This window comes from Pezoporus occidentalis, unplaced genomic scaffold, assembly GCF_034315485.1.
Source record: "Pezoporus occidentalis ecotype Australia unplaced genomic scaffold, CSIRO_AGI_Poc_V1 ctg31, whole genome shotgun sequence".
Classification (NCBI taxonomy): Eukaryota; Metazoa; Chordata; class Aves; order Psittaciformes; family Psittacidae; genus Pezoporus; species Pezoporus occidentalis.
The window spans coordinates 878,498-891,188 of record NW_026915052.1 but is presented as its reverse complement, the minus strand read 5'-3'; the positions used below and the strand labels follow the sequence as shown (position 1 = coordinate 891,188).

Here is a 12,691-nt window from a genome sequence, read left to right as displayed (position 1 = left end):
ATCCTTTCATTTCTGACGTGTTTACATGAAGATATTTTTAGGACACAATATTTTCTTGGTTCAGTAGCAGCACAGTGCTTTGAATAACTTAACAATTCATTGGAACTTTACAGTATCTTAACCTGAGACAGCAGACTCCTAATTATAAACTAGAGTACAAACTGCAGCCTTGTCAGAATAATTTTATTATCCTGATTGCATCAACTTCGACCCTTTATGAGACTGTGTTATCTGGGACATCAGGAGTCTAACAACTGAAAACATGCAGAAGACAGCTGCTTTCAGCTCAAAGAAGTCTCTAGATATATTTAGCAATTTAGCCTTCAAAGTAAGCTGTTTTGCTGGTACTATTGCAAGATGCATGATTTCTCAGTAGGCCCCACATGTTTGACTTAATCTGATAGAGTTCTTCATTTTGTTCTTAACCTACTTCCTTTCTGAGAGAAGTAAGGGAACTTTGGCAGCTGCCGTCAGTAGCAAATGAAGTGGGAGGAAGCAAAGAATAAAAAATAGGCTGGGATTTATAAAAAGAATGTAAGAATCTGTGATTCTATAATGATGTATAGAAGATGCCAGCTACCAAAGAAAGCTATGACATCACTGTTAACTTAGTAAGCTCTGTACTTCTCACTTCTCTGACATAAAGGCAGTTTCTCAAGAAGTTTCAAACCCATAATCTTTAAGCTACAGGTCGAGATCCCAGATACTTAAAGCCCAAACAGAAGAAAGATATCCTGTTATCTGAGGGAAAGTCATCAATCCCAATTTAACTTTTATTAAGCTTCGGTGAATTAGAAAATGAAATGAAAATCCACTTAGAGGTTGATGTGAAACGTCCCGTGGATTTTTTTTTAAGAAAGAAAATAAACTGATGAAAAGTACATGAAATCAAAGGAACTAGTTGTGAATCAATGCTAAATACTGACCAAATTAATACAGCAAAGAAGTTTGAAAGCCGGATGGTTCTTAGTAGGAGAAACTGTCCCTACGTAAAAATACAGAGTTTACCATTTGCATTAAAAAGAATAAGAATGTGAAAACAAGCCTGTATCTTTAAATGATTTCTCTGCTGCTCTGCAAGGACAGCCTGTGGCAGCTGTGACCACTTGCTCCCCATCCTCCTGTTTTGCAATCATGTGAAGTCAGTAGGGCTGCCGCACTGGGAGCCCTCCTGGCCACAGGTGAGGAGCCTCGCCATCTGCAATACTCAGTAGGCCAATCAAGCTGGCCCTGCATGAGGTAAGATGGATAGTCTCCTTGCGTGCCCCAAGCTCCCTCTGAAATTTCAGCAGATCAATGTCACTGTGGCTTTTAATTACCCCTCTGCTTCATCATTATTTCATGGACTTTAATATGCCCTGCAGGACACAGCATCAGAGAGCAGGGATAAACAACCACCAAGCCCCAGTGCCTCTTGAGGTGCTACAGTCACCCTCTAGAGGGAAATGTCACAACTCCTTTCCCTGGGTAAGCTGACCTGAGGGTTTCCAGGCTGATTTCAGCCTGAGCTGAGACACAAGGGCTGCCACTTCACCACTGTGCTCTCGGCTGAGAGCTCTTACGTTTCATAATAAAACTTGTTGCTGTTGCCATGTGCAGGCAAAGAGATCAGAGTGGCCATCAGGGCTTTTGCAGTTCACACTTGTATTCTGAAGAGGAAACCAATCTATCCTTGCAGATCCTGTGTAGTAATCCATAAGCGTTTGAGCACAGTGCCAGCACAGGGCCCACCTGTAGAAGACACTGAAGGCATCCTGAGAGCTGGTCAAACTCCCTGACACAGCACTGGGTTCAAAAGTACGCATTGCTTTGCAAAAAGAAACACATCCTGATGGCTACCTGCAGCAGTCAGTTGTAAGGGTTGTTATGACATATGCCGGCAGTGGTATCTGAGGGGTGCAGGACAGGTTTAAAGAAAAAATACCTCTCACTCTTCCCAACAACTCTGGTCATGTAAAGAGCCAGGTAAGATTAGAGCAGTTTTAGGGTTTTTGTTTTAAGTTGGTAACCAACGTGGCTCATCAGGGAGACAGCACTTTTCATATGGGAAACAAAAACAAACTGAGGGAGAATATATGCTGAAAAATATTCAGTTTTGATTGGAACTTCAGAAATTAATTCAGAAAATTAATTGCCCAAACCCATATTTTGTGATCAATGAATGTTGTCGATATCACTTTTGATTAATATTGGGGGGAAAAGTAATAAACTGCAGCCACTGGAAGACATTGCTAAATGTCTGCTGCATGATTGCAATGGAGCATGCAGCAGCTTTCTGATGGACAGCACTGGGATCTGTGCATCAGCAGTGCAAATTCGTCCCAAGTGGAAAGATCTGCCTTCTCAGACCATTGCCTCCCTAGCCCCAACCTAGAAGCAACGCAGAGGGCAAGAGAGGCAGAGAGAGATAGGAAAGGCAACCCACAGGTGCATGCTCTGTAGAAATGAACAGACTCAGGAGAGAGCTGCCCGCAGCTCTCTGTATTAATCATTCATGTTACTTCCTCCCTGGCAGTGGAGAGATGAGAGACTGTGACAGAGAAGATGCTTCAACATGTGAGCAACTGTAAGCATGTGAGGAGCAGTCTTGTTGGGAGAGCTCCCATGTGGGTTTCCCATGTACGCATCACTGCGCCTGCTCTTCTGGTCCTTCCGCTGGGTTACTCATTTACTCATATGGCTGGTGACCACAGTATCACAGAGACAACAACAAAGCAGGAGGCCTGCAGAAGAATATGACTCTCTCAAAGCTCACTGATGAACAGTAGATGTCTTTCCCTAATGTCTTGCTGTCCATCCTGCTCCCTTCAAGTGATGGGTACAGCTGCCATCTCAATAGACCTGTGACTAATCATGGGAGCATGTTGGCTGGAGCTAATGGGAATGTGAACTACTAATAAATGTCTGCCTAAGTATGCTAAGGCAGCATCTATGTTAAAAGGCTCAACTGATGTAACTGAAGGAAATGATGCTTCCTTACTGTAGTTCTGGTTCAGGTGTTGGATATCCCATGCAGAAGTTAATATACCCTTTTTCAGAGACAGATGTTATGAGAAAATAGCAGACAAAAATATGAATCTAAGCCTTGACACTGGGAAACTTGCTGTCCTTTCCATCCCTCAAAATTTACTGCATCAACAAACTCCCTCTGTTCTTCCCTCACTAAAGGCAGTATCTGGCCTTGGTCAGCTGACATTCCTTTGTGGACAGGCATGATAGAGACAGATATGAGAGTGGGATAAATGAATTCCACATTCCTGTTTGGGAAGAAGAAGATGAATATGTTTAGTTTTACTGAAAGGGCCCTTCATTATTTGTATATACCTGAAGTGGGTCTCAATTTTACTAATACTAATTCAGAGTGTAAACCAGGTGAAGATGGAACAACCTAAATGCACAGAGAAGGGAGTGGCTCTATGTTAATTGGGATGAGAGTATGAAGGTTAAAATTATTGTGTGAGGGCATCTTAAATTATTTTTTTTTGAGAGGAGGTATTAATTAATAAACTGTAGGCAGCACAGATCGTTGATTCATTAAAGCCTTGTGTATCTGCAGTCGGTTCCCAGAATGAAGATAGCACACGCAGTGAACTTGTTCCACTGCAACTGCATGTAAGGCTTTGATAACCACTGGCTGACTGGATGAGGTACAACCATGGTTAGGCAGATAACCCCAAGAACCAGATCAAACTGTAGGGCCCAGATCCTCATCTCAGATACTTATCATCTACATCCCCCTGTTTGGACCAGAAATTATGCATATTTAAATTCAAACCTCAAGCTGCTTTGATTGGATGTGAAGGTTCCTCATCCATGGGAAAAAAAATTCCATGTTTTTCCTGGGTAATTAAAATCAAGTGGTCAGTTTAATTGAGGACTGAGATATGAAGTTCCTTTTACTTGCATTCTTCTTGAATGCAAGTATTCTTACTTGAATTTTTGTTTAAATAAAAATAGAAGCCATGGTTTTTTGTTTAAAAGAAAAATGAACTCTGGAGTTCCCATAAGGACTGTCAGTAGCTTCATGTTTTCTGAATATTTGGCCCCTTATGATTGTCCCCTACAAATACGAACTGCTTTTTAAATTGTCTTGGCAAGATGCCATTTGCCAGCTTTGATCTGGATCCTGATATGTAATTTAAACACACCCAAAGGTATAAAGCAGTTGCCCACTTCAGACAGGCTTTGCAAATGAAACTGCAGCTACTGACAACATTTTTAACCTTGAACTATATATGCTGTGAGAGGAGGAATCAGTAGGTAAAGGACCATCACCACTACACACATTTCTGGAGGAAAACATTGAAACATGGTTTTGAAAGACTACCAAAAAAACCCAGACCTGTGCAAATAATCTGTATTTAACAGTCAATGTGACACTGCTACAGGCTTCAAGTTCTCTGAGGCTTGTATAAGTCAAAGTCACTAAGAGTACTTTTGTCTAAAAAAAAAAAAAAAAAAGGCAAAGATTAAGAAAAGGTATATATTTACCTTTCTCACTCTTTCCCTCTTTTTTTTTTTCATTGACTCTCTGCAAATGATCTGTATTCCACTAAACACGCATTGCAGAATTCACTAGGTGTTAGCAGGTTAATGCACTGCTCCTCTGTACCACCAGGCAGCGCCCTGTCTTTAAGGCAGGCACGTGGAGGAGCATCAGTCACATGCACGATCCAGCAGACATTAGGGCTGCCAGAGAAGGCATCAGCTACATTTGCACCAGTGTTTTGAGAGCAGTGTGGTTTTCACTGCAGAGTGGGCTCAGGGAGCATAGCTTGAGTTTCAGACGAAATTAATACAGAAGTTGTGCTCTGGAAGCACACCTAATGTACTTGCTAATGGGCATCCAGTCCATGGCACTAGAATAGAATTAAGTTTGAGGTGAGGTAACCCCTTGAAAGACATACAGACTGGATGTGGGGTCCTCAACACTAATCATTTCATTCTATGTATTTACTCCTATGGATCAACTACTTGCAAATTCAGTCTAAGCCAGACAGTCATTGAGGAATACCATAATAAAAAAAAGCATCTGAAGGAACAATATTTCCATGGGCACATTAATATTTATAATTTGCACTGAAGCACTGCATAACAGCCCTAAATCCCTCATTGTGTGAGTTGTTATACTAACACAGAATAAGAAGATGGTCCCTTCTTTTGAAGAATTAAAACCTGGAAGTAGTTAGGAATGGAGCTTTGCCTCCCAGTCCAGCCTGATTATTCCTATGTGCTGTCCTGGCATAAGAAAGCTGTAAATTCAGCCATGCGACTTAGCCCTGGGAAGGAGCTGGGACCAAGGATAGGAGAGTAAGATTTCAGAATGCTCACTTTTCCTCATGTCTTCTCTGGGTTGAAGTGGGTGGAGCTGTGATTTCTGACTCTGTGTAGTACTTTCTTAACTGCTGTCTCCTCAAAGCTGGGAGAGGTTTATGGCTCCTGCACTGAGGTTAGTCCTTCTGTTGTGGGGTGTCCTCAGACTTAAAAGCTTCATTACCGTTTTTCAGAATAAAAAAAAAAAAAACAAACAACACCAAAACCCAATCCATAAAGCACCATATATTGTTCCCCTTCATAGATATATTTGACTTGATCCTTCATTTGCCTACACCTAATGTTTATTTTGTGAGATAACCCCTTCTGCTTTAGATGTCTGACTTCATATAACTGGACTGAAATAATGCATAAGTGTCCAGCTGAGTACTGCCAAGAATAGTCTGACATGCTCTGTCTTGGTGTAACAACCACCTCCACTGGTTATATTGAATTTTTAAATTGTTTTCATTTGTACCATTGAGACTGTAAAGTTAATGTCTGCAGCAGAAATGGGAAGGGTACACAACAGCTAATGTTGCCAGTTTCCTTCAAAAGACACTGTTTCAGTAATCACAATTCTACTGACTTGCTTCTATGTGAATTAACAGTGAATATTCACAGCCAGGCATATATTGTGAGCACAGAGATAAAACATGGGGAGTGAAGACCTGTACCCCATCTGACCTTGCAAGGGATCCAGTAACAGCAGAAAGGAGGAGTAAAAAAAAATATTTCTTTTCCCAATACTAGTTGCCTCAGCCTTGCCCTCCTAATAAGCATTTAAATAATGTAAATGTGAAGGGTGGTGCAGGAGGGAGAAAGGGGACACACACAAACCTTTCTGACTTTTCTTTTTCCCCTGAACACTGATGCCATTGCATAATTATATGGGTTGGCTTGAAAGAATGAAACCCAGTTCAAAATGTATGAGTTCATTTTTATGTTCTACTGAGAAAATTTATTCAGTGTGACTGCTCAGTAGCGAGAGCAGTAAAACACCTTAATCCCTGGTTGAAGAAAGGTAATACCTTGACAGATGTGTGCCTCCTACTTTCCTTGCGGCCATGTTTCAACAACAAACCTTTATTTCTGCTTCTCGGCTGTAGCAGGAAAAAAAAAAATGAGAGGAGCAATAAAGCAGTCAGACAAATCTCAGGAGCCAGGCGGCAATGCAATAGTAACGACAGATTTTTAATGTGGCAGGAGAGATTGACAGGAAAATGTCTTCAGAGCAAACGCATGCCAGATGGAATGAAAACGGTTTATTGGAGTATGGAGGTGCTGCTGAACTGAATAGAGGACGGGTTTAAGGTGGGTGTTTTATTTGCTTCAAGTAAACAACAACAATCCCCCCCAAAAAATTCTCCTCACTAGGTATTGCCTTAGACCCATCTTTGCACAGAGGGGATCTTTTTTGTTTGTTTGTTTATTTGTGTCTTTTTCCACAGTACTGCACCAGAGAAAAACTTTAAAGTCAAAAGTTCAGTCATTACATACACTGCAGAAAAGGAGAAGGCAGACTGGTTTGGACTGAGATTTTTTTATTGTTTGCCTCACTGCCCTCCTCTCTCCCCCTACCTTCTCAATCTGAAGGAATTTCTCACTCAGTGTGAATAGATAAAGATGTTTTGATGTGCTTTAGATAAATCAGAATGATTTTTTTCTAAAACGAGAACAGGTAAGAAACAAAAACAAACAAACAAAAAAATCCAGATGATAGAGTAGCTATCAAATGCAGGACAGATGAAGAAGCCTGCACTAAAAATCCTATAAAAGCCAATATAGCTGTTCCTATATCAGGAAGAGCAACATCATTGTGTCTTTTTCAACCAAATAAACTTAAACTTGCATGCTCCTAGTAATGATAGCAAAGTCAAATTCAGTTCTACATCTCACAAGAAAACATAGCTCTGAAATATTTCATACTCTCCATACAGAGCAGAGGCAGGAAAACAGCCATAAATGCAGAACAATCACACAAAAGAAAGGAAGAAAATACAACTCTAAACTGTGAATCTCCCTGACACCTTTTCATTATCAGCCTAGTCAATGGAGAATGCCACAAAGGAAAGGACAGCATCATATTATTGAAACATGCTGGTGTTGGGGTTTTTTGAAGGATGCACTTGTATAGTCTCCGTGGGTAGATTTTTTATTTCACTATATTTGCCATTAACTCTCTCTGATTGTATTTTACATGCAGGGCTTGGATTAAGTGTTCTGCATGTATTGTGTACATTTATAGTGCTCTTTTTAGAGTTTATTCATGGCATTTTTCCTTACACAAACACATCAGAAAGAAGTCACTGAGCTACCTCTTTTATTTGTATTATACTTTAAAACATAACAAAACCACCCTTTTTGTCTTTGACAACCTGCCTCTTTTTTGCTAAGAAATATTTATTTAGACAGTAAAAAGATGTTATGTTCTTTCCACTAGCAGAAGTGTATGCATTGACTATGCTCCAATGTAATTTGCAGAAATTAAGGAAAATGCTCTGAGAAAGTAAGCAGGGAGTTTTGCCATGTTGTTTTAGCTAATAACTAATATACTACAATAACAAAGCTTTAGGCAAAATGCTTAATATTGACAGGAAAAGTAATTGGCAAATCCTTGTAATGATCCATTTACAGTTTCTATTTTATAGATTTACTGATTGTTTTAAAAACATAAGTTTTACAATTTTTGTCATATTTTGTACTATTCAGAATCCTGCTATAAAGTTCTGTTTAACTCTCCTTTTGTATTAGTCCTGGAAGAGCTATAAAGATCGCTTGTACAATTCTTATGTTCTTTGGGGTTTTGCTTCAATTTCCTTAGCATTTAGCCAAATATTGGCGCACAGGCAGTTCATCACAATGCAAAAGAAAATATTTTACATTAAAAAAAAGCCTCTAACTGATTAAGTAATTTTTCCATACAAGGAATGACAGCATGCCAAAGATAATAAAGTAAAACATGGCAATGAAGGAGTTGTTAGTGATATTATGTATTGTTCTGAAATTATCCTATTTCCTTGCACTTAAATGTAACTCAGTCATCAGTGAACTTAACTTTTTCTGGTTATGTTGAAACTGTTTTGTAAGTCATTCCTGCAAAGTCACTTCACTAGGAACTGCTTGTTAGTAGACAAAAAAGTCAAAACCATTTTACAATTTATTTTATAATTTATCTTACTAGTTTTAAATACCCCCCAAAATTAGACTGAATATTAGAGTATTGCTGAAGATAAAATTTGACACAACAGGCTGTGATGGCTGCCATTCTATCCTTAAACCACCTTTTTGCAACACACATAATACAGAATATTAATCAGGGTTCTAAGGCTGTGGCAGTACCAAGGGACACAATGACAAGTTACAGAGAGAACACCCTGCTTAACAGTGAATGGCATACACTCCACCAGAATCCTCATATCATTTAAAAATAGATTTTACTGTGTCATCAGCTTCATTCTGATATCACTAGTAAATTGCACTAGGTACAAAGGCTGCAAAAGAAATTGTACAAGCGATAGACACCGAAGTTGCTATCAGTAGTGTGTAGTAGCTAGAGTTTTCATTTCAGAAGACACTGAATATTGACTTTCAACCTCAAATTGTATTCATTAGTAGCTTGCTTTTTTTCTCTCTCTTGTTTTTATTCCTAAAATCATACCAAGTATACCAGCACGCTCTCATGCACCCCCGCGCTGTGGAATTTTGATAATGTATGTCCTAACCGCTTAATTGATTGATTAGCTTACTGCAGCTTTTTGAGGCACCAAATTTATCTTTAATAGCCGGAGTCAGGCACGGCAGGCAATCGAGGGGGGGGTCCCTTGGCGTCGATTTGCTCTTAACTGGAAAGTCATTACCACTTAATACATGTAGATTGTGTTGAAAGAAAATTATGTGTAATGAAATGAGGGAAAAATTAGTGGAGTGTTATGGGCGAAAGCAGATGTTACGGAGGAATTATGCTAGCAGAGATAATCACCTTCGCTAGCATTGTGTGTGCTGGGGTGTTAACTCAGAGAGAGAGTTGGTGAGAGCTAAATAAATGCATTGATTTAAACAGATTCACTTTTCAGAATACAGTATATGACTAGTACACACATCTAGAAACACATACACACATATACACACACACAGAGACATGCTCAGGGCTGAACTTTTATACTTCTGTTGCTCATACAGCCTTTCTAGCTATTTTCCAGCTACTCACAATATATTCGGAAGTCCTAGCTGGAAGCACAGGGAAGTAACTGTCAATTTGCATAGTATCATGGAGATGAGAATAATATCCAAGGGCAGAAGTACTCATATAAGTATTAAGGCAAGACCTTGTATGCTTCAATGTCTGGACAACCTCTCCTGAGAGAAAACTGATGAATACAAGAGAGGTCTTTGAGGATAGCACCTGACATTTTAGAAGCTATAAAAAGAAGACATAAATAACAGAGATAGTTGGAAAAAAAAAAAACAAAAAAACAACAAAACAGAGACATAGAAAGTTACACCTTTACTTAAATAGTCTGTAAATATAAGAGATAGAAGAAAAAAAAAAATCTTTCTTTTTAAAGCAACTTATGAATATGTTTAAAGTAGTTGTTTTGCACACAGGCAGTAATGAAAACATTCAAAATCAGGCCAAAGGAGTGAAGAGAGGTGCCACAGATTATATTTTGAACACATTTTAGAACTCTGTAAATAAATCTTTCACCTGTAAGCATCTCCTTTTCCTTTTCCAGCCATTACTGATATATATGCGTTATTATATTTCTTATATCTAGCATGCGAGGTCACTATTAATTTTTATCTTGGGTTTATCTATTTCATATAATATGTGTTTGGATTTAGAATTATCTCTGCTTTATCACCCGTTTTATAACAAAAATTGTGGTCTCAGGAAGATAGTAGTTTGCAGATTTTACTATCGGAACCATTGATAATTAGGGTTTCCTCATATATCGTTCTCTCCCTTCGCTACTAAATGAGGCTTTTATGACTATAGTTATTGCTGGTGATAACAATACAAATTTAAAAAATTAAAAAAAAAAAAAAAAAGACTCAAGGTCTTGTATCCCCAGTGTTACTGTTCAGAGATAGGATGTTAGCAAGAGGACTGTCAATTTCCTTGTCACTATATTAATGACTTAAAGAAATGCAGCCAGCCCTTCATGAATCAATTGGAAAACTATGATGAATGTTTCAATAATTAAGAGAATCATTAAATTGCTGAATGTAGGATGGCATTAAATGAAATAGCTTTTGTAACAACAGCCACATATTCTTGTTTATAAATACAAAGAGCCACATTTAAATAATGCTGTGAGTCCAACTTAGATTTATGTTTTATCACTTTTAGCTGGTTGTGGGTCCAATCCTGCAAAAGCCTGTCCTATACACAATATACCTTGTGCCTTAGCTCTGTGTACATCTGTAATAATCATATACACAAAACCAAGAACTCACAGAAATCTGTTGCTGAATCAGTTTCCCTGTGTACCTACGTGCCTCTCCACCTGCATATTGTAATATGGCCACCATTGCAGTGCTTCAGTGATAAGGAGCTAAACTTACTTAAACAGATAACGAACCCAGTGAATTCACTGTTAAAGCTGACACTCTGAAGGTAACACACGATGCTTGTGGAAATATTTTTAAAAGGTGATATATGTTAAAGGTGAACTGTAAAGCTGAAGTGAAAATTATGTTAAGTTCAGAAATATGTCCTGAATCTCTCAACTATCAGGCAAGTTTTACTGTAGCTTTCAAAATTTTCTTTTCTCCTGTACAATAATCTGGCAGTTCCTCCTTTGATAAGGACATTCCCAAACATAACTTTGTATAATATCATGCATACTGGAGACTAGGATGCTAAAAAGGAGATATCCTAGAAAATTGTCCTTCAAACCAGGGTGCCATAGAGCAAATGCAATGCTTAAAAAAATTATTTTGGGAAAGGAAATGTAGAGACCATTCCCAAACCCAAAGCTTGAAAATATTTATGGATGTTCTGAGGGGAAAAAAAAATAAATTAAAAAAAAAAAAAAATGGAAACTAATTAGCTGGTATATTCTTGTATTTCTTTTTGAAAGCATGTCACAGCTCTTCTTTGGCTGCTGGAATGTCAGCATGTTTAAGGAGAAGTCACTCACAAATAAGGCAGGGTCATCTCAGATGCAAAATTCAACCAAGTGCATATAGGGCCCTCTCTGATTGTGTATAGCAGCACTGATCCTCCCCCAACTGCTGTAATATGAGAGCTGAATTCTGTTTTCTGCCTACCAGCATCCCAAAGAGCTTTTCACTGTACTTTCTCACCTCTCTCACTGATTTATTTTTCCTTTTTCTGTCTTTTCCCCACTCACCTTTTCCACACACATACCTCCTTCTGTTCCTGAATGTGTTCCCACCATACGTACACCCATTTTCCACCAGTCCCTAGCCTTCCCTGCAGGGGGAGGCATGTTTTATCTGCTTGTGGGAGAAAGAAGTGGAAAGAAATTTTCTATCCAGCTCAGAGTTAGCCCCTCTTTGTTGCTCAATCATCATGTCAGCTACAATTTCACCATCTTCTTAATCTCTCATCTTGTGGAATTTATTCTTCCTGTCCCCTCTGCTAGCGTATCCCTGTGCACTCAGAAAATCATGACTGATCCTTTCACATTTCACATTTGCCTTTGGTCCTTTCCCATCTATCTCTCTTCCACTGCGCACAGGCACCCCAGACATTCACCTGAACTCCATCCTACAAACATGTTTCTTTTCCATTTTCCTCTTCCACCTTGAACGGCTCTTTCTTACTCATCACATAAATATATGTTCTGGGGTAGCTGAAAACCCAGCATTATGTACTTGGCGCACTAATAATTTGAGGTGGAAAGGAGAATAAATATAGCCGTAATATGCTTTAAAATAGGTGAATTAGTTGGGCAGGAGACTTTTAATGCTACATGGGTGGTCAGTAGAAAAGTAGCAATTACCATGAGATGGAATATGATATACCACAGTTATTTCCTATTTTAGGCATAGGGCAATACCATGGTAACCTGGACTCCACTGTGTGGCAAGTGTTGTTAATTGTATAGCTTTTTAATGGAGATAATTATATTTCTCCTGTCTGAAATCAACATTTACTGGCAATGACCAATGCCCAGAAGGATATTCTCAGAAGGATGTTGCATGATCTACAGTATGTATATTTAATATTTTTTCCTTATAGGGAGACAATTTAATTCCACCAGTGGAACAGGTGAAAACTGTTCACCTTCCTGATAAATCCTGGTGAGAAATTAAAATAGTAAAGGTTCAGGATGATAGAAATTCACTCTCACCCATATGTTAGGAATGCCACATATTGATAGGCCAAGCTCAGGGAAAGGAAACG

The 12,691-nt window shown here is 38.8% G+C and overlaps 1 long non-coding RNA gene across 1 annotated transcript; it reads left to right on the top strand.

Moving 5' to 3' along the window:
* The first annotated feature begins 1,118 nt into the window (after positions 1-1,118).
* On the top strand, positions 1,119-8,358 carry LOC134168335 (uncharacterized). The gene is made up of 3 exons (XR_009966498.1): positions 1,119-1,239; positions 6,520-6,627; positions 6,765-8,358. It is a non-coding gene; the product is annotated as an uncharacterized LOC134168335 (long non-coding RNA).
* Positions 8,359-12,691: the final 4,333 nt, after the last annotated feature.